This window comes from Pteronotus mesoamericanus, unplaced genomic scaffold, assembly GCF_021234165.1.
Source record: "Pteronotus mesoamericanus isolate MK-2021 breed Mesoamerican mustached bat unplaced genomic scaffold, CSHL_Meso_final contig_78, whole genome shotgun sequence".
In the NCBI taxonomy this organism is placed as follows: domain Eukaryota; kingdom Metazoa; phylum Chordata; class Mammalia; order Chiroptera; family Mormoopidae; genus Pteronotus; species Pteronotus mesoamericanus.
Genome location: NW_026555258.1, coordinates 24,258,291 through 24,281,079, shown reverse-complemented (window position 1 = coordinate 24,281,079; position 22,789 = coordinate 24,258,291).

Genomic DNA, 22,789 nt, shown 5'->3' with positions numbered 1-22,789 from the left:
TGGAAGCATGGGACAGCTGCCAGAGGGGAGGAGGGGACATAATGGTGGAAAGAAGGGGAAGGGATTAATCAAAGAACATGCATGAATGACACGTGGACGGAAACAACGGTGTGGGGATGGACTCTGGGAGTCGGGGGAGGGCTGGACGGAGAGGCGCAAAGGGGAAAAAATTGGGACCACTCTAATAGGATAAACAAGAATAAAAAATAAATTTAAAAAATGTGTAATACAATAAATACTGATACACCTAGTAAAATCACAAAAATAAAAATGTATCTAAAATCCAATCCGTTAAGAAGTAGATGAGAAACATTACTCTTTTCTCTTTGTATGATGATTGTAGGTTTGAAATTTCAGAACCAATGGTTTCTCTTATTTAACTTTGATAGAATCCTATAGGTATGTAATCATTGAGCTCCTATATATACAGTACCCCCAACAATTCAGGGACTGCATTAAATAGGAAAACAAGCCAAATATAATTTTTCTTCTAAGCTATCCTGGAATTTACAAGTCAAGGGAATCCAGAAAATACTTTTTCCCCTCTAATATATAGTTTGTGGATTTGAGTTATCTTTGTATATAAGGCCTTACGTAATATAAATGTCAAAGTAATTGACACTGAGTGCACATTTTCTCAGACTTTAACAAGACTTACTCTCACTTTTTCACATTTGTGCTTAAATAGCACCTTCTTAAACAGAACTTCTATGGTTATCCATTAGGTGCTCCTGGCATTATGTTGTTTTACTATTTTGACAATTATTACTGTTTTAGGGCTGGTATAATGAAGCACCACAAACTGGGTGGCTTAAAACATCAAATATACTGTCTCACACTTTCAGAGGTTAGAAATCCAAAATCAAGGTATCTTCAGGGTTGGTATCTTCTGAGGGCTCTGAGGGACAATCTGTTCCTCTTGGCTTCTGGGGACAGCTGGCAATCCCTGGTGTTGCTTAGCTTATAGATTTATTGCTCCAATAACTGTAACCCTCTTCATATGGCATTCTCCCCATGTGTCTCTATGTCCAAATTACACTCTTCTTAAAAGGACACCGGTTATATTGGATTAGGCTTCACCCTAAAGGTCTTGCCTTAACTTGATTTTATCTGCAAATACTTTATCTCCAAATTAAGTCCAAATTCATAAGTACCCAGGGGTTAGGGTTTCAGTACACCTTTTGGGGGTACACAATTCATCTCATAATAGTATTATTTGCCAAAAGTCTCCAGTTCTCCCCATTCCCGTTATTTATAGCATTGTACATCTTGGCACCCTTTAGGGTGTGGGGGTTGAAACATGTGAACTTCTAGTCAACGTGTGACAAAGTTGATATGTTTACTTTCAGGACAGAAGATTTCATTGCTTTTTTTAAGACCATACTAAAACTCTCTTTTCTGTTGGCCATTGTACACACCAGTTTGACGTGGTGGCTGTGCAGTTATTCTGGATTCTGACTACAGAGAGCTGAACTCTCCAAGTTATACATGAGGGGCTGGTGGGATGAGCAAGAAATAACTCTTTGGCTTTTCAGCTGCTATATTTTTAGAGGTAGTTAATTACTACTGTTATTCTGACTAACATACTTGTTTGATTTTTTCTTAGTTACGTAGATGTTTATATTAAGCACTTCTTTCATAATCTTTATTGTCTCATTCCCCCACCAGAACACAGTCTCCATATGACAAAGAACTTGTCCATCTTATTATCTATTTCATCCTAATGTTTAGTAGAGAGGTCATAGTAATAAATAATTAACTAAAATTTGGTAGAAGGATGAATGAATAGATAAAAGAATGAATATATATGGTTCCGAATTATATTCTTTGTCTATTTTTAGCATTGTATTCTTTGGATTTTATTTAAACTTTTAGTTATGTTACATTAATAATTAAATTTTAATTCTCTAAAATCAAATTGGTTTCATCTTAGATAAAGCATAGGTTTAGAAGAAAGTCAGTATTAGAATTGAATCCTGGTTTTAGTACTTAAAAGGCGTATGACTTTGGTGAAGGTATTGATTCACCATAACCATGTTCCTCATTGGTAAGATGAGACTCAGAATTGCCAATTATTTAAAAATTGAGGAAAATAATTCTAAGTGCTTAATAAAATTTATTCCCCTTTCCTCTTTACATCTCATTGTGTTTTCTCCCCCTTCAAAATGTCTAGAATAATGAAAATCATATAAAATGAATAAAAATATATTTATTTTTAGGTGTAATGACCAATAATAAGAAATAATACTATTTCAAAATGTTTACTTTTCTTTCATAGTTTAAGTTAAACTCATCATTATAATTTCAAAAGTTGCAATTTCCTCTTACATAGTTTCTTCATTAGAAACGAAATCAGTAAAAATTAATTATTTTTATAAGGTACATTCTAGTTGAAAAGTCCGTCTCGCAGATCCATTCCACACACACATCACACGTATCACACACATCTCACACACACATCAGACACATGATTTTATCTCTTTGTACTTGGGATTTCAGGAATGGATTTCCACGTAATTTATGGCATGTTTCTTTGCTTTTCAACAACAAGGGCCAACAGGAGATTTCTTGAGCCATATTTTTTAATTCTCTTTGTGTGCCAAGGAATCTTTTAGACGTAAAATATTATATGGTGTGAAAGAGCAAAGGTAATTGATCTTAAAAAATTTTAACTGTACATTTTTCAATGAGATTAATATCTTTATATTTTTAATACATGGAGAGAGGATTGGCTAGGAGTTTAAATTCTGAACTTCAACTAGCAATCTACTACCAATTCAGAGCCCAATAAGAAGACTCCAGGAAAATGCACAAACATTATCTCTATTATTTTATTTATTAATATTGCCTTGAAACCCTAATGTGGACTCCAGATCACAGTAAGTTAGGCCCGATTATAATGGAGTGCCAAGGGTTACTTTTATTTCTTTTTTTCCTAACACTTAGACTAGAAATTTAATAAACAACCTACTTGAAACCTTTTCCCTAAACTCTCAGTCTTTTCCTTCAAGTTCTGCTCTGTCAGATGGTGAGGAGAATTACACAGAAAAATTCAAGAAAAATAACTGCCAAGAGTGGCTCAATAACTCTAAAATCTAGAGTAAAACTGGCCTAAATATGCATTCTCAATATAAACATAATGTATCAGTTTCCCATTGTTACCAAAACAAATTGCTACAAACATAGTGGTTTAAAACAACGCAGATTTATTACGTCACAGTTCTGTAAATCCGAAGTCCAGGTGGTCTCTGCTCTGGGTTTCCAAAGGCCCACATCCAGCTGCCAGCTTGCCCAGCCTCTTTTCAGGAGTCTCTCAGAAGAATGTGCTCCCAAGAACATTCAAGTTACTGGCAAATTCAGTGTTTTTGTGGTTGCAGGACTGAGGTCCCTATCTCCTTGCAGGTTTTCAGCCAAGAGCCTCTCTAAGCTCTCTAAGGGCACCTGCCTTCCTTAACATACTGTGTCTTCAATTTCCACACTAGCAATCACATGCCTAATCCTTATAATTTAAATCCCTCTGACTTCTTATGCCACATCTCTTCTGACATCAACCTGAAAGTCAGACAGAGTTCTCTGCATTTAAGGGTTCATGTAATTAGATTGAGCCAGCTAGGATAATCTGGGATATCTCCTTATATTATGGTCTATAACCTTAATTACATATGCAAAGTCCCTTTTACCCAAAAGTTCTGGGAATTACGGCATGGGCATCTTCGGTGAGGGCATTATTCAGCCTATAAAACACAGTTTAAAAATAATATTGGGTTGGCCAAAAATTCCCTTACATTTTTTCTGTATGATGGCTCTAGTAGTGCTTAGCTGTCTTTAACTTCATTTGGAACAATTTTGTTAGGTTGTATTGTGACAGCACTCATATCAGTATACATTTAGAAAAAACTTATCAAAACTGGTGAATTTTTGTGTAGATATTTAATATTGAAGATGGAAGAAAATATGCAACATTTTTTGGTATATTATGCTTTATTATTTCAAGAAAGGTAAGAATGCAATGGAAATGCAAAAAGAAAAAAAAAAGAAAAAAGATTTGTGCAGTGTATGGAGAAGGTACAGTGACTGACCAAACGTGTCAGAAGTGGTTTGTGAAGTTTCTTAGTACTATTGATATTTGGCCAAATGATTCTTGCTGTGAGACTGTCTTATGCCTTAAAGATATTTAGCAGCACCCCTGGCCTCTACCCAGTAGAAGCCAACAGCAGGAGATAGTTGAAATACTGAAAATATCCAAATCAATAAAGTTATTGGTGAAAATGAAAAATGTGTATTTTATTTTACAGAAAAAAAGTAATGGACTTTTTGTTGACCCAATGTAAAGTGAGCATAATTCTCTTTTTGTCACATTTCTATTATTCTCTTCTAGAATCTTGGCTCAGTTATTATTTTGGCCTTAATCAATATCAGCTTTTATTACCGTTAGAAATGGAGCTAGAGAAAAACCTTGAGTTTACTTTCTCTTTAAATTTGTTAAGGTGTCAACATCCTATAGACCATGACTAACATTACCCCTAAAAGAACAGTGAATTTATAAATATGCAAATATGACTACCATTAATACAGGCTGCTTTTGAATGATAAATTCATAATGGACAGTTCTATGAGATCTAACACATACAGTAGCCCATTTTTGCATTTTCTTTCATCGTATCTCTGTGGTTTGGGGAAATAGAAAATGTTTATTTAATTATTAGATTGTTCCAACATTATTATTATGATATTTAAAAAGTGGTATTCTGTCAAAAGTTTAAAATTCATCTGTCTGTTTAGTTATTTCATTTGTCCAATATTTTAACATTTCCTCTGTGCCAAGTTCTAGGTATAGAATGTATAAGGCCAATATGTGTTTTAGTCTCAATGAGGATATAGTCTAGCATGGGACAAAAACAACTAACAGACACATTTGCCTGATCAGTGTCCTATGGAAGAAATGCAGGATGCTATTGGAGTAAATAGCAACAGCACCCAATTTTATCCTGGGGTTCAGCAAACACTTCCCAGGATTTGGACCTCCAGACTTCATAAAAGTGATCAGTGGCAGTTAAGGAAGTTATCCACACTTTGCACATGGAAAACAGAAGCATAAAGACTTAATTTACTTCACCAAAATTTACAGTATGCAATGTCCTACTTGCGACATGAACCCAAATTCCAACTCAAAGTTTCTATTACTATGTCATGCTATGTGTAAACTATATATGCAAATATGCTTAGTAGTTAAGAGAAATAAAAATTAAAACCAAATTTAAAAATGATTTATGCCATCATAAAATATGGAAACTATATATTGGGGCCAAGAAGGCTGAGAAACTATTTAAAAGAAGCTATCAAACCAGTACTTTTTAATTATAAAAATAATTTAATATCAGAATAGGAAAGAAAAGATTCTTATAAATTTTAATATGAAGAAAGCACAGTACTAATCCTGAAAGTTATCAGTGCTTATTCTATTCATTACAGTTTTTATCCAAATTTCTCTTTACTCTAAAAAAGTATCACATCAAGTTCTTCATTTTCCACAATGATATTATTAATCTTTATTATAGAAAATGCAGAGTTTAATTTTTATATGGTAGCTTTAATCCCCTTGCTTGGGCTCCAGCTACTGAACCATTTTAGTATATTGTTTCCTTTTCTTCTGAATAGATTACTATACAGTCAACCTCTATTTTAGACTGCTCTTCAATTATTTCTGTTTATTGAGAAAATATATGTAAAACATTTATTATAGTCCCTGATCCATAATATATTGATCTTTGCCATGACTGTTCTTAATGTTTCAAAAAAGCTTTATCTTCTGTCCTTTTTTGAGCATTACTAAATGATTTATTGAGTTTTTTGTGTTGTTTCTTCAGAAAACACATTCCAGAAGTCTATTTTTTGGATACTTGGTGATGCTCCACTGGCTGTTGTCACTGTCCACTGGAATGTTGATTGGTTGTCATTTGGAAGACAGGTTTAGTCACTCAATCTCCATCTCAATTTCCACTTTTGAATAAGCATTGATATTATTCTGCTCACCTATATTTATATTTCTTTTCACTGTCTATTGCTTTTCTTGACAATTAATATGACACAAAAGTGTAAAACTATATTCCCAAAAGCTATTCCCAATTTAAGAATATACTTTAGGGAGTTCACTTCCCAGGTAAAATTATCAGTTACCAATCCCCGTCATTGTCTTTATTTCCTATATATATTCCCCATCATATTTGTTATATGTATGCATGTGTGTATCCATCATATATACTTATTTCCTATTGTTTGCTTATAGTTGTCATTCCCTGAAAGACAGAAAAAGACCGAAGTAAAAAAATAGAACTGTCATCACCTCGAAAACAATACTCTTGAAATAGAAGAGTATTCCAGGTGCTTGATGAATACATGTCTTAAGTGCCTGATATAAGAGAAAGGCACCAAAAGAGGAGAAAAGAATCTTTCAATTTATTTTCCCTCAGTCAAGACTGGTTTGTTTCGTGAACACAAGTAAACCTCAAGGAAACTAATTATTTATCTCAATCTTGCTCTTTTGACTTAATCCTGGAAATTCTTACCAGATTCTAACAAAGTATGCCTTCTTGGATTTCTGATCTGTTGTCTGAATTATTCTAACATTTTATATTTGCACTGTGTCTTCATAAGATTTTTTTCCACTTGAAATTTAGCAAAAAGAACACGCACATGCACACGCTCATGCGCATACACACATACACACACATACCAGGGACCACTAATAAATGTTAATTAATTTGGTTTTGAATTATTTGTTTCAAAATGCACTATGACCATGCACTCAAGCTACTAAGGTATTAAACAACTTAATTATAATTCTGCTAGAAATCTCATAAAGGCTATTTGTAGGTGAAATTATGTTGCTTTCTGTTCAAACTTTCTTTTGGGATATAAGGAAGCTTGAGGTTTGTCACCCCAATGCTGGGATGGGATAAGAATGATTCACATTGTACTACAGAGATTTAAAACCCAGGGTGTTCTAAAAGGCAGCTACTAGAGCTAAAGCCAGAGCAAATAAATCAGGATAGACCATACAGCTAAGTCTTAAATCTGGAGGACATAGTCAGAGAGACTAATCCAGGTATTTGATACAAGGAAAGCAACGGGGTATAACAAGTCACAGTAAGATACACAATGGAATACTACACAGCAGAAAGAAAAAAAGAACTACTAGACTTCGCGACAGCATGGATGGAACTGGAGAGCATTATGCTGAGCGAAATAAGCCAGGGAGCGAAAGACAAATACCATATGATCTCACCTATAAGCGGAACCTAACCAACAATACAAAGATGAAAGGAAAATAAGACCAGCAACACTGAAAGGAAAAGAAATCAACAGAGACAAGAGGGAAGGGGGACGGGGGGAGAAAAGGAAGAGAAGGGGAAAGTCAAGGAACATATAGCAAGGACTCATGGACAAAACCAAAGGGGAAGAGCTGAGGGAGGGAAGGAGGGAGGGGGCAAGGGAAAGGGGGGGGTAGGCAGAGACAAATGTATTTGAAAAAATAAATGAATTAAAAAAAAAGAAAAGAAGGTCCAGAGGCTTAGGGATAGGGGATGCATGAGATAGAGGCAGCACCTTTTGAACTGTGAAAGTCAGGTGGAATTGCAGCTTCCAAGAACCCGAAACTAACTCAGAGGGGATCAGAATTTTGAACTTCTCTTTTAGTTAAATATAATCAATGTGCCTAATCTTTATATAGACATTTTGGCACAATATGAGGTGTCCAACCCTCAGCCCATGGGCAGCATGCAGCCCAGGTTGGCTATGAATACAGCCCAACACAAAATCACAAATTCATCAGTTTTCATTAGTGTTTGTGTATTTAATGTGTGGCTCAAGACAACTCTTCTTCTTTTGGTGTGGCCCAGACACCAAAAGGTTGGACACCCCTAGCTGGGATAATTCTTGTAACACAAAACAAAAGATTATATATCTAATTTTTTAAACAGTACCTGTCTTTATCTTTAAGATCTCTAAGTCTCCAATCAGATTTTATCCAACCCAGCATTTCACATATAACTCTTTGTTTATGACTTCTTATGTCTGTGACTTAAGTTATTTCAGTATTGAACAGGGTAAATAAAATGCATATTAATATTTATTTAAGATATTACATTTCCTTCTATCCAGGAACTTCAGACTTTAAAGTAGATTATAATTCCCCTTAAGGTCAATAGTCTGCCATCCATACTTTGTATCCTTTAAAACAACCACCATTTACAGAACAATACTGTCGTGAACATTCTTTAATGAACCACTGAAGTAAAATAAACAATTTTTATGAAGTATAAAATACTTAGAAGGTGTTTATACAAACGTAATCTCTTTTAATCCTCACTATAGCAATTACTGCTCTCTCCATTCTATGATTAAGAGAACTGAACCCTAAGATCACATTTTTGTTATTACTCATTATTAGTATTATAAACATAAACAAAAGTGGAGAAAATTAATCTGTATTTAACCTTCATTCATATTTCACATTTGTAAATAGTCTCACTTGCTTCAGGGTCCTTTCACTTAAGCTATTGTTAAAACATGCAATTTCATAACTTCTACATAATTTAGCATGGACTTCTAGAAAAGATGGCCGTTTTATCATAACCAATGAGTTTTTTTAAAACTAACAAATTAGAATAATTTCTTAATACTATCATAAACCCAGTTCTTACTAAATTTTCTGTGATTATTTCTTCATAGTTTGCTTGTTTCAATCAGGATATATCACTCCTCTGGTATAGTGTTCTTTGTACTATAATACAGAGAACATGAAGTCAATCAATTAACAACAACAACAAAAAATTAATGATGTACGTGTACAGAGAAAAGGCTGGGTGATTTCACATTTTACCTCTCATGTGTAACACTTTGGTAGAGGAGAAGTAACTTGGTTCTACCCTGCCAATGCCCATGTGCCACCAATACTATATTAATGTAATTTAATTGCCTTCCATACCAGAGAAATTGCTCAGATCTCATACTGCTTCTAAATCTGTCACCGTATGGTTGACTCAGGGGCTTAGACAAGCAGAGCATAGTGCAGGAAGTTGAGAGTTCAGTGTGAGCTTCTGCCCAGTATACAGACTACATAAGGAGCCTCTGTCAGCAAATGGCATCTAGATTCTTATAATTTATAAAATCCAAGCCTTTGGTTGACCATGGGGTTTCCATCTCAGCAGATACATTTTTTAAAAAGAGAAGAAAAATAGATATGTCACTGTAGATAACAAGACAAAGATACTCTAATATAATAAAAAACCAACTCAAATAAGGGTGAATATAAGAAAACTTGAGAAAAGAGAAAAATACTAGAAACAAAAATCAGAAAATTTAAAAAATTAGATTGTAAAGAATAACTCATAGTTTTAAGTTTATTTATCTAATTAAATAAATGTTAAATAGTTATCTATCTTGGTCTACTTATAATAATATTAAAAACATAGGATTTGAAGACCAGCACACTGGGTTTAAGTCTACAGTTGGACCACGACTAACTTTGTAACTTCGGGCACTTTTATCAACCTTTCTAAGCCTCAGGATTTTGTTCTTTTGTATTTGTTTTGTATTGTTTTCAGTTTTTTAGATTTAATAAAGGAGAAAATAATAGTACCTAATTCACACAGTTTTTGTGAGAGTCGTATGATAAAATATCTGTAAAAATGATGAATAGAGCTCCTGGCACAAATTTAATGTTCAATAAACTCTAGCTATTATTATTATAGTGTTAGTATTTTATGCCCTGTATTGCAATGTAATGTGTAAAATAAAATCAATAACCATTAAAAACCAGATGAAGATATGACAATAAAAAAAAATCTGTAGATCAACAACTCTTACGAATACAAATGTCAAAATCCTTAAAATAAAGAGGATTATACAACATGACCAAGCAGGATTTATCCCAGGGGTGCAGTGTTGGTTTAACATCTGCAAATCAATTGATGTAATACAGCATATCAATAGAATAAAAAACAAACAAACATCATGTGATCATCTTGAAAGATGCAGAGAGAGCATTTCCCAAAATTAAACACCCTTTTATTATAAAACACTAAACAAACTAGGAATAGAGGGTAGCATCCTTAATCTCACAAAGGGTGTCTATGGAAAATCCCACAGTTTACTTAATTGTGAAAGAGTAGACACTTTCCCCCTAAGATTAGGAATAAGACAAAGATATCTGCTCTTGCCACTTCTATTCAATATTATACTGGGGTGGGGAGGGGAGGAGGGAATTAAGTTGTACCAAAGAATGAAGTTGGACCCTTACTACATACCATATACAAAAATTAACAAAAGACCTAAATGTAAAAGCAAAAACTATAAAACTCTTGAAAGAAAACATAGGAGTAAGTCTTCAGGGCCTTGGATTTGGCAAAGTATTTTATATATAATACCAAAAACACAATGCTAAATAAATAAATAAATAGATAAATAAAGTTGGACTTTATAAAAATTAAAAACTTTTTTGCTTCAAATCATACTATCAGGCAAATGAAAAGAAACCAGAGAATGGGAGAAAAGTACTTGCAGAGCATATATATGGTAAGAAATTTGTATCTGAAATATATAAAGAATGCTTACAACTCAAAAAATAAAAAAAACCAACTTTTTAAAAATGAGCAAAAAATATGAATACACATTTCTCAAAAGAATATATATATATAAATGCCCAATGAGCACTTGAAAAGATAGTCAATATCATTAATCATCAGGAAAATATAATTTAAAACTACATTATAAAATGGTATCTCATCGAAGTATAAAAAGTGGCTAGAATCAAAAAGTCAGAAAACAAATGTTGGCAAACGTATGTGAAGAAATCAGGACCCTTATACACTGCTGGTTGAAGTGTTAAATGGTGAGGCCACTTTGAAAAACAGTTTAGCATTTCTTCAAATGATTAGCTATACTATATCATAGGCCCAAGCAATTTCACTCCTAGGCATAATCCAAGAGAAATGAAAACCTACAAGATTAAGCAAAAGTCAGTTTACAGTTGTGAGTATGGGAAACAATTTATTCTTGTATTAGGATGTATTAATTATTGTATTTTCCATACTCATAACTGTAAACCTACTTTTGCCCCACCCTGTACCCTGACACAGAAACTTGCACACAAATGCTTATAACTGCATTATTCATAATGCTTTTGGTAAAAACAGCCAAAAAATCTGTAAAGGGACATGGAGTTCCCATGCAATGCTTACCAAAAAGAAGCCTACCACTGTGGATCTTCTTCTTCACATAGAAGGATTTCTTTATGACAGGGTGGGCATCAGGGCTCGTCCACAGACTGGGCACAGCTCCAAGCGGCCCAGCAAAATGGAAGATGACACATGAATGGATGACGGATGACAGAGACTTCACGGAAAATGGAATAACAATACAGAAAAGAAGATTCCTGTCTGGCACTGCGCTAGCAGCCAGCCCCCTCAGCACGCCTTCAGGCTAATCCGAGAAGAGCACTGGTCAGCCACTGCGTGGACCATGAGAATATCTATAAAGACTTCATGAATGTCTTTAGGGCTGGACTTTAGTGGGACAACAAAATGGAGAAAATATTTATGTTTACCTGGATGGGTAAAAAAAACAAAACAAAACCCTGAAAAGATACTGCAGGATAAAATCCAAACCCCTGTTTTACAGGATTCTTATGAGGATTAAAAGAGATGACATGTAACAAGTGCTTAAAGGAGTGAATGAAACATAACAATATTAAGTCTATTTTAAATATTTTAATAAGTCTGAATTTGATGAGCACCCAAATGGCACAGGGGAGTGCCGTGCAGGGAGCTCCTGGATCTGAGGGTCACTGTCTGGGGCCAGCTGAGACAGGAGCATGAGCTCTGATCCCGCAGAGCCTGTCCCGGAGTTGTCACGGATGGGGGGAATAAACACAAGTCATCCTAAGCATTTCTGTGTTTGTTAGGAGAGGGGGCATGGTGCTTCCCTCTAGTGAAGAAGGCCCTGAGCCCTGTGTCCAAAGGCTTTTACTGAAAACCATATGCACAGGGGTATACAACAAAGTTCATCAATCAGTGTCAAAAGGCTATGTTTACAGAAAACAGATAGAGATCATAGGTAACAATTGAAGGAACACAAGAGATCTGCCTCAGGTCAGGGTCTATGAATAATGTAAATCTCCTTCCCAGTATAGTTGGTTATTATACCTTTGAGAGAAGAACGAAGCATGCTTCCAGGAACTTACTTCTAGGCCTGATTTCCCCCTGGGAACCACCCAATCCAGTTTAGGGCTATATCTACCTTTAGTATTGTTTCAAGGCTGAGCCAGGCAGGTAGGGCAGAGCCACCAAGAGATAAGGAAACTTCTTTCAGATAGAATGAGGACCCCGGCCATGTCCAAGACGAGCTGAGGGATGCGGGCCTTTTTGCCCTTTCTCCATGTCCCCCACGTTCTTCCCTGGTGCCCATTCGCAGCTGTGCCTGGCTTAGGTTGTCCCTTCCATCAAGGGGTCTTACCTGTCATTGACTAACCAGCCATCCTCCGGGGCCAAGCAGGGTGATGTGAGGGAGGCAGGGGCTGCACCCCTACCAGAGGGATAGGTTTTGTCTCCTCAGTGGCCTGTTTTCCCAAGGCCTCCCTGATTATTTCCAGCCTTGGGGCCTTCTTGCCTGTCAGCGGGGCTTCAGTCACTGAAACTAGACAAGGCATTTCTCAACACCCAAATAGTATATAAATACAACATGGGAACAAAGAGGAGAAATACTTTAAAAGTGGCTGAAGGGCTTAAAGAAGACCTTGGAGTAAAAACAATATTTGAGCTAAATTTTAAAGAGAGAAAAGAGGATTTCAGACATAGAGAGCAGAAGGGAAGAGGCAAGTATAAATTTAAAGCAAATATTTAAGGAAACAGGAAATCGAGCATATGTGATGAAACATTCTCACATTTTCAAATTTATTTTCCATTTCCTAGTAATAAAATTAATGCAGTTATCCTCCCAAGAAGCATTTTGATAGAGAGCCTTATCTGTATGTTGCTGTTCAAATAAATTGAGTATGCAAACTAACCTAAGATTTATAACTGAAAGAATAACTAAGAAAGAAAAGAAAAAAGATGATACAAAATGTTGGCAGTGGCGAGAATGGCACCAGTGTTGGGTGCTGGACTGGTGAGATCAGACCGGACCTTGGTTCAGCAACCTCAGTACTTGAGATCTGGCTAAGAAAGAATTCAGGGTCAAGACTCAGACTATTAAAGAAAGTTTATTTAGAAAGTCACAGAGGTAGAAGAAGTGAGCTGTAGAAAAATGGGCTCAGAAGACAATTTAGAGGAGCAAAAAGAAGGGTCCTTGGAGCTTAGGAGAGAGGAAGATAAAGGCATTGTACCTGGGGGGAAGAGTAGGGAGTGAGAAAAGGTGCAGGGGTGCTCCCAGGGAGAGAGAGTGGGCTGAATTCTCAGCCACAGGACTTCTCAAGGTGGTGATTTTAGGGGAGGCCCCAGGGGAGTGTCTCAGTAGACTATGCATCAGCCTTCCAGGTGTGTCCTTTCAGGGTCCTCGTCTCCCGTGATTGGTCAGCACTAGGGCAGGGGGTCGTTAGTCCTGAGGTCAGCCATGGAGGTGCTTGTCTGTTTTTGCTGCTTTTCTGGGCCTAGAGCTGAAACACAGCTGAGGCCTAGATGTATTTGAAGTGGAATGAAACCTCATTGTCCTGGAGGATTAAAGATTGCACGGGGGTCATGGTTTTTAGTTTTCTAGTTTTGCTCATTGCTAGGTACCGGGGGCTTTCCACCCCGGTGATACTCTGTACCTGGCCTATGGCCCTTGCTCTGCTCACATCTGTCTGGCTACCACAGATAGACTGGAGAGAGACAAAGGGATGATAGATAGAGGCACATAATTGGCTTATCATTAGATTTTTCAGTCTTTCCCACCTACTCCTACTTTTTTATTTGTTCTTTCTCTCTGGCTCTCCTATTAGACAGCTATTCAGACTCCTGGAACTATTTTCTTGTGCCTTAACTTTTTCTTCTTTGTGCCATTAGAACTGCTTTTGGCAAGAATACCTTGGCTCAGAGGTCTAGTCTAATAATTCAGTTTGCATTATTTACATTCTACTAGTAATCTCATCTATTAAGGTCAATTTTCTTTCAGTAAATATAGAATTAATATCAAAAAAGAGCTAATTGCTTATATTTTCCTCAGCAATCTGTTCATTTCTTATCCACTAATTTCTTCTTATATATTTATTATACTTATTTTAAAGTTTCCTTCTGTTTATCCTTGGGTTTGATTCTGTTTATTGATTTTGTTTTTCTCAAATATTTCATGACTCTATTTTTTTATTTTTTATTAATAAAATCATTTTTATTGTTACTCTATTATAGTTGTCCCAGTTTTTTCCCCTTTGCTCTCCTCTGCCTATCCCACCTCCTATTCCCACAGTCAGTTCCCACACTGTTGTCCATGTCCGTGGGTCATTCATACATGTTTTTTCTCTAATCACTTCCCCTTCTTTCCACCATTGTCCCCCTCCCCCCTCCCATATGGTTACCTTCAGACTGTTCCATGTTTCCATGCCTGTGGTTCTATTTTGTTCATTAGTTTATTTTGTTCATTAAATTCCTCTTATAGGTAAGATCACATGGTATTTCTCTTTCACTGCTTGGTTTATTTCACTTAGCATAATATTCTCCAGTTCCATCCATGCTGTCACAAAAGGTAGGAGCTGCGTAGTGTTCCATTGTGTAAATATACCAGTTTTTTTGATCCATTTAATTACTGATGGACACTTAGGCTGCTTCCAGCACTTGGCTATTGTAAATAGCACTACTATGAACATAGGGGTGCATGAGTACTTTCAAATTGGTGATTCAGGATTCTTAAGGTATATTCCCAGTAGTGGAATCGCTGAGTCAAAAGGCATTTCTATTTTTAGTTTTTTAAGGAAATTCCATATTGTTTTCCACAGCGGCTGCACCAGTCTGCCTTCCTACCAACAGTGCACTAGGGTTCCCTTCTCTCCGGATCTTCACCAGCACTTTTTTGTTGATTTATTATTGATGGCCATTCTGATAGGCATGAGGTGATAACAAACTATAATATAAGGCAACTGTAATCAAGACAGTCTGGTACTGGCATAAGAACAGACATATGGATCAATGAAACAGAATTGAGAGCCCAGAAATAAACCCAAGTCTCTGTGGTCAATCAACAGTTGACAAAGGGGACAGAAGCAGATGATGAAGTAAAGATAGCCTCTTCAATAAATGGTGTTGGGAGACCTGGACTGGTACACACAAAAAAATGAAGCTAGACCACCAACTCACACCATACACTAGAATAAATTCAAAATGGATAAAAGGCTTAAATACGAGTCATGACACCATAAGTCCTAGAGGAAAATTTCAGATATCCCGTGTAGTAATATTTTTGCTGACATATCTCCTAAGGCAAGGGAAATTAAGGGAAAAAAATAAACAAATGGAACTATATCAAACTAAAAAGCTTCTGTGTGGCTAAAGAAACCATAATCAAAATGGAAAGGGAACTGACTGGATGGGGGGACATATTTGCCAATGATACATTGGACAAGGTTTTTATTTCCAAAATATATAAAGAACTCAGATGACTCAACACCAGGAAAACAAACAATCCAATTAAAAAATGAGCAAAGGCTCTGAATAGACACTTCTCCAAGGAGGACATACAGATGGCCCATACACATGAAAAAATGCTCAACATCACTAGCCATTAGAGAGGAGCAAATTAAATCACAATGAGATACGTCGCGACCCTTGGTCATCTGTTCATATTAATAGATGAAAGTGTAGGTTCATCAGTTTTGCTGGTTACAATGAATTTTCTCAACCAGAATGAAAATTTCTGCTGACAGTCAATGCTGCGTTTATTACAGTGTCCCTAGCTTTGGTGTTCTTCCAGAATACTGGAAAGTCTTTCTTAGCAGATTTTCCTTAGGTTATACAAATGGATTTTTTTCTGGGTAAATCAGTTCTCAGTCCTGGTGGTGTTGTATATATTTCCCTCAAGGGCACATTTTTGGACTCTGTTTGTTTCTTACAATCAACTTCATTTGCTATTTGATTTCAAGGATGGATGCCTCAAAATTGCTGTGTCTTGATTGAAGAAAATACTCTTTCTAGGCTTATGCACACACAGATACTTCCTAAAATGACAGATAAATATATAAAAAATTCACCCAATCCCATATAGATAACTATATACTCATATGATTGGTAAAAGTGAGAAGGTTACACACAGGTGTTCAGTCCTAACCTGGACTTAATCCCTTTCAGTTGTAGCCATTTTCATACACTGTTAGTTAAAATAATTGAATAAATACAGTACTAGAATATAAATATCCTTTTTATAAATAAAATGTACTCAAATGATTGTTCTTTCTTTTTTTCAGTATAAAAGGAAACACTCTTTCCTTCCTTTGTTTTTTCTTATTTTCTTTTTCTTCCTTTACTTTCTTTTTAATCTTAGTGTCTTCCTTTCTTGTCCATTTATCTCTCACAAATTAAAAAAGGAAAAAATAAAAGGAAAGTCTTCCAGTCATAAATTGTGGAATTGATAAGACTTTGTCATCTCCTTTGAAGACAGTATCAAATGATAGCTTTAGATTGTTAAAGAGAAAATACGCCCTAAAAATGGAGTCCCTTGGGCTAAAGTCCATGATGCCAAAACTAGCTTTGATACCTTGATCTAATTGCTATTTCACGCTCTCCAGTTCAGAATTTTCTGGTCGACACCAATGAGGTGATTGTCATATGGGCCTGCCCTCTCCAACTATACCTAAACCTCATGGAAAGAAGAGAAATCTGCAAGATTAAAAATTTTTGCTGTTCTCTTCCTTCTAAAGATGTCCAGGTCTAAAAATAATCATGTCTATTGTTAATAGCTCCCTTGCCCCATCCTTCTTGCTACAAAAAAATCTTCTACTTTGTACAACCCCTAGAAACTCCCTTCTAATTGCTAGATGGGATGCTGCCAGATTCACAAATCACGCAGTAAAACCAATTAAATCTTTGGATTTAATTGGTTTGATTTTGTTCTTTAACAGGATATCTATAGCTTCATATTTTAAAACTTTTTAAAAATCTTTCATGTGAAATTGTTACCGGACAGCCTCATGCTCTTCCAGAACAGTCAGTGAGGTTCTGTTGCTTGCCACCTAGGGGCATAACTCTGAAGACAAAAATTTGGTGAAAAGGAAAGGGGTTGTGTAAAGGTTATATAATTTGGAATGCAAGTAGGTTTCTGCCTCAGAGCCCTGCTCCTTCTAAAATACCCAAAGACAAACAGCCCTGCTACCCTCTGCCCGTTCAAGAATGCTCCTGAAATCTCTTTCCCTACTCCTAAAAGCACCATCCTTTAGGAAATGCAGATGACTGCAGCGGGTTCTCCAGGCAGCTTGGCGGGCTCCCACTCACAGTTCAGCTAGCGCTGCCACTTTCCGTGTGGGAGGCACGAAAGGGCTTGGAGCCCAGCCGCATAGTCCCCAGGGAAGCTGCCGGTCTCAGGAACTCAGGCTCCTGTGGCCGACAAGCTAGCCAGGGGAGGGGAAAGACCCAACAGACCTCATGCTTCTTGGTGCACTTCATTTAAAAGTCCTCTCCAAGAATCCTAGGTGTGGGGCCAGCCAGTGGGAGTGTGCACGTCCCAACCAGTGAGGGCCGGTGCTGGCCATGGTTTCCTTTGCCCCTCTTCCAGCCACCAAGGGGGCAAAGTCTCCAGGCATAAGTGTTCTGTACAGTCTCCCTTTTGCCGTGTCATTAGCTGCCCAGCTGCCTCGGGCAATCTCCCTCCTCCTGCAGCCCCCACATTCACAGGGAGGGCAAGCTGCTCCTAATCTTCAATTCTGCCTTGGTGTTTTCTCCCTGCCCCATGCCTTCTCCAGCAATTTGGCCTGACCAATCTGTTACAAAATGTCTTCCACCTTTAGATCTTTCAGCCATGTCTTCATTTCAAATGCTTAGCTTAAGGCATTTGGAAGGTATTTTATAGCATGTTTCTCTCCTCATTCTCCTCTCCCCAGGTTTGTCTTAGTAGCAGAGTTTGACCACATTTCAGCTGTAATCAGAAGTGTCTGAACAGACAGTCAATAAAATGCCTCCAATTTGCCCATCAGAGAACTTTGAGAACCAAGAGCTTAGAAACTTCCTAAGTCCCAGGAGTTTTTAATTCTAAACATTAATATTTTCCCTAGCACCCTGAAACATGGGCATCTGCTAGTCTGAATATTTTAATGAGCTAATGTCTACCATATGCCAGTTGCAATCTGCACTCACACTGCTCTGGTGTCTGTAATATTAACTGCTTAGCAGGCATTACCTTCAGCAGTCACAATCATAAACATGCAGTTTGTTATTTAGCTCCTTCTTGTCACTGTTGTCTCTTCATGGAGAGTGACTTCCCCTCTCCCCTCAGCTCTAGCAACTGATAAAGCTTATTACACGACTGGAACATTTTTACTCTCCTACAGTTTCGGCTTTCTCAGCCAATAGTGTTCCTATGAATATCTGCCACAATACTTGACATTTCTTGTTAGTGTTCTCAAAGCCATTCTTTTATCGCCTCCACTGTTTCAGGCAACCATCAGCTGTAACCTGGATCACTGCAGTAGCCTGCGGTGTCCTCTGCCTCCAGTTTTGCTTCATTCAGTCTATCCCCCAACATTGTTATCAGAGTGTTCTTTACAATGGAGCAACTTCATTGTTGCTTCTTCCATTGTGACTCCCTCCAATCTTACTGATCCGACTTTTCCATTGTCCTCAGGGCAAGTTCGAGATTCCTTAGCATAACTTCAGTGACCATTGTCATTTCCTTTGTCAACTTCATCTCTCATTATTCTCCACTTACTCTCTTCAGATCCTAAGTGTACAAAAGCCTAAGTAATCTCCCTCTCAAAGCATTCTTCTCTCTAATCCCTAAATCTTTGTATGTGCTGCTACTTCTGCCCAGAATTCTTTCCCCAACTCCCCACTTTCCCCAGGAAATAACAAAATCATCAGCTGAAGTTTTTCTGTGTGAATCCGAAGTACCCTGTGCTCACTATGGCTTGCTGTAATTGTCTGCTTCTGTTATTTTCTTCTGTAATTGAAGGTAAACTGTTGATAGGTCAGGATTAAACATTATTCACCTCTGCTTTCCTCAGTCCTTAGTACAGTTCTGACTTATAGAAGGAACTCAATAAGTGTGTCTACAGGATGGTGTTTAGAGTAAATGTAACTCTGAAATTGTATATCCTGAAAACCCATCTGAATAGCTACTAAAGATGTCTTACTCAAATGAATTTCTTTACATTTTATGAATATATTCAATCACAAACAAATTATTTATGATCTTTTAAAAGTCTCTACCTAAGTCTGATTTAAATAACCACATTTTATGGAAATAATATAATGTTTAATAAATGAATAAGCATTATGTGCTAATGTAAAAATGAACATTTGAGGAAGGACTTGAATAATAGTATTGAGTTTATACTATCTTCTTTCTAGGGAACCTGCTTGCTCAGTGCTGGAGCTACCAACATAAATAAAACAGTCTTCATTCATTAATGAATCCAGGCCAGCACTAAGATTTTTACTCACAAAACAGTCTTGATAAGTAAACTAGTAGTACTAATTATAGGAATGATATTATGAGAGGTAACAATTAATGAGTCCTCACTATGGGCCAAACTCACCTCTAAGTATCTTTGTTTAGTATATTGATTTATTTAATATTCACAACATCCCTACATGCTATGTTCTCTTACTTTTCCCATTTTAATTACAGTTGCTACATTGGAATGGTTTGAGGAAAAACTGAATAATATAAAAGTGTCTATTCAATGCTTTGAATACCGACCGAGGTCTCTCTGGGAAAAGTCCAACCATTGTTAATATAACGCGAACACTTTGTGCAACATCAGTGTAACCTGACAGCCAAGGAAAATGCACATGTGTGAACAATGACAACTTCACTGTATTAGTCCGTAGGGCCACTAGACGCCTTTGAGTGAGCACATGTACCATGTGGCTATCACATTCAAAATACTGAGTAAGTACGGCAATGAGTCTGCATCAAATTTTGCATGAAGCTTGAACATTTCTCCATGAAAACTATTCAGATGATACAGAAGGCTGCAGCTATGGGCAACCGGTGATTGGCAACTTCATCATGACAATGCACCTGCTCATGCATCATGTCTTGTGCAGAGTTTTATGGTGAAACATCAAATCACCCAGGCAACTCAACCCCCTTAGAACCCAGATATGGTGCCCTGTGACTTCTGGCTTTTCCCAAAACTAAAATCACCTTTAAAAGGGAAGAAATATCAGATCATCAGTGAGGTTCAGGAAAATATGATGGGGCAGGGGGGCTGATGGCAATTGGTGGAACTGTGTGAGGTCCCAAGGTGCCTACTTTGAAGTAGACTGGGGTGTGATTGTCCTATGTACAATATTCCTTGTATCTTTTATCTTCTTCAATAAACATCTCTCTTCATAGTACCTGGCTGGATACTTTCTGGAGAGACCTAAAGTTTACTATGAAGAGAAGCAAATACAGAAGGAGATGTTGAAATAAGGCAAAAAGATGCATAGTAGAATAGATGAGCTAGTGACAAAAAGTTTGTCTGAAAGTAAAATGAATAAAACTGAAGTTTTGAAGGCAATATTATTATTTTTGATGAATGATAATGGCCAAGTAATTGGGTAGTGGCTGATGCATATAAAGAGAGATACAAACAATTATTTGCAGCAGACTGGTAAACACTCTTGTACAAGGTCCATTACTATATAATGGGAGTGAGGTGGAGATGTTATTGAATTTCAATCTTTATATGTCATTGTCATATGCTTTACTTGACATATAAACAGATAGCTATTCTGTTCAAAGTATATTTTTAAGCAATATTTTATCTAAATGTATGGCTCTGTACATAATAAAATTTTGACATTCTTCCTTGAGAGTAAAATATTGATATGGGTTTATCAATTCACAATATACATTTATATATATACATACATTATTTAGCTTAAGCACACTAACATCTCTAAACAATATCTCTAGTTTAGAATGAGTTGTCTTACATCTTACTGGACTTTATTAAGTAATTTCTCAATATTGTAAAGCACACACACAAATATACATACACACAACCATTTGGAGAAGACTGTCTAATTTCGGATATAGAAACCCCCTCCATTTACCAACACATTTTAGGGTGAAAAAGACCTGGGGAGCTTCAGTGCTTTAAATGTCACTAATTTAGCTTGGGGTAAACTTTAATCTACTCCAGTTGTTCAAACAATACTGTGTGCATTAATCCTTTTCCAACCAGGAGTTCTGTTATTGAAAATTAAAAAATATATGTGTATTTATTTTCATATACACTTTCCTTAGCAAAGAGAGTGGTAAATAGAGTAAATGTGAGGAAGTCTGAGTTACTGACTGAATAAGTCATTATTGTTCTGCAGACGGACACGTGAAATGGGATGCACCTGTGAGTCGCTTTCGTTTTCACCTTTGTTCCTCTGCCTGCGGTGTGCTGGCAATCAGTCCCGTTCACTCTCACTCTCTCTCATGAAAATATATTGTTGTTGCCCTTTGGCTCTCTCCTCAAAGCTCGGGGCCCTAGGAGACATTTAAAAGACAAAGATCAATCTGGCTTTTAGAATGTTAGAAGATTGCCTTAACCCCTGATGCACATTGGTATCACAGCAGGAGGAAATAGACCTCTCAATCCTAAGGTTTTGAAGTTGGCTTTTTCAAGAATATACAAACCTAGTCACTCTATCCATTCCCATCACAGTTTCTCTCACATTGTAATCCATCTCAACCCACTGAGTTTCCAAGTGAATCCACAGATTTGTAATCTATAAGTTACGCCATAGAAAAGGAATCTCTGTCATGCTTTTGTAGACATACAGGTAGTTGCATATCTTCCTACAAGGATAACCCAACACCACCATTTGGCAGCCAACTCTACCTTCTTCATGCAAGTAGGTATATTGGTCAAATAGCACTAATCTCTGGTAAGTTCATTAGGACAAAAAATTCAAAAATAATAATTTTAGCCAAGCAGAATCAGGTTCCCCTGGGACAAATTTATGTTACTCAAATTATACCTAGTTATATATATCCTCTGAAAAAAAATATTATGTTTACACAGAAATTATAAAACTGAAATACAGTTCTGCAAGGGTAAACCCTCTATATGATAGCTCAGTGACCAAAAAATAGGCTACATTGAAAAATAGGTTTGAGGGATTCAGGAGTGTCTTTTGTCCTTAGAATACATTTCAGAGCAATTCCATTGTCCATTTCAAATTTTTTCCTTAAGACTCTATCAATATAATAATTCAAAAAATGAATAAGTAAAAAGAACTAAATAAGTCTTTTGTTGTTGAAAAAGTGAAAGGGAAAGCCAAAAAGCTATGAGCTCCCTGTTCCACAAAAACAATTTGATTTTCTTTTATACATAATCATGGGATGCTGGTAGTCCAAACAATATTAAGCATGAAGTAGATAAACACTTAAGCTGCTGCTGTCAAGAGACAGAAACTATCATAATGCTGCATATGATGTTAAGGTGTCAACAAATAACTCTTAATGATGGAAGCATGCATGATCTAGAGAAAGAGAGCTGTGGTATCACTCAGCCATTTCTATTAAGTTGAAATGCAAGCAAAATGAATATGTCAAGTAATTTACAAGGAAATGAACCCTTCTCTGGAAAAGAACGTATTTATTATATGTACATTAATATTTCACTTTCGCA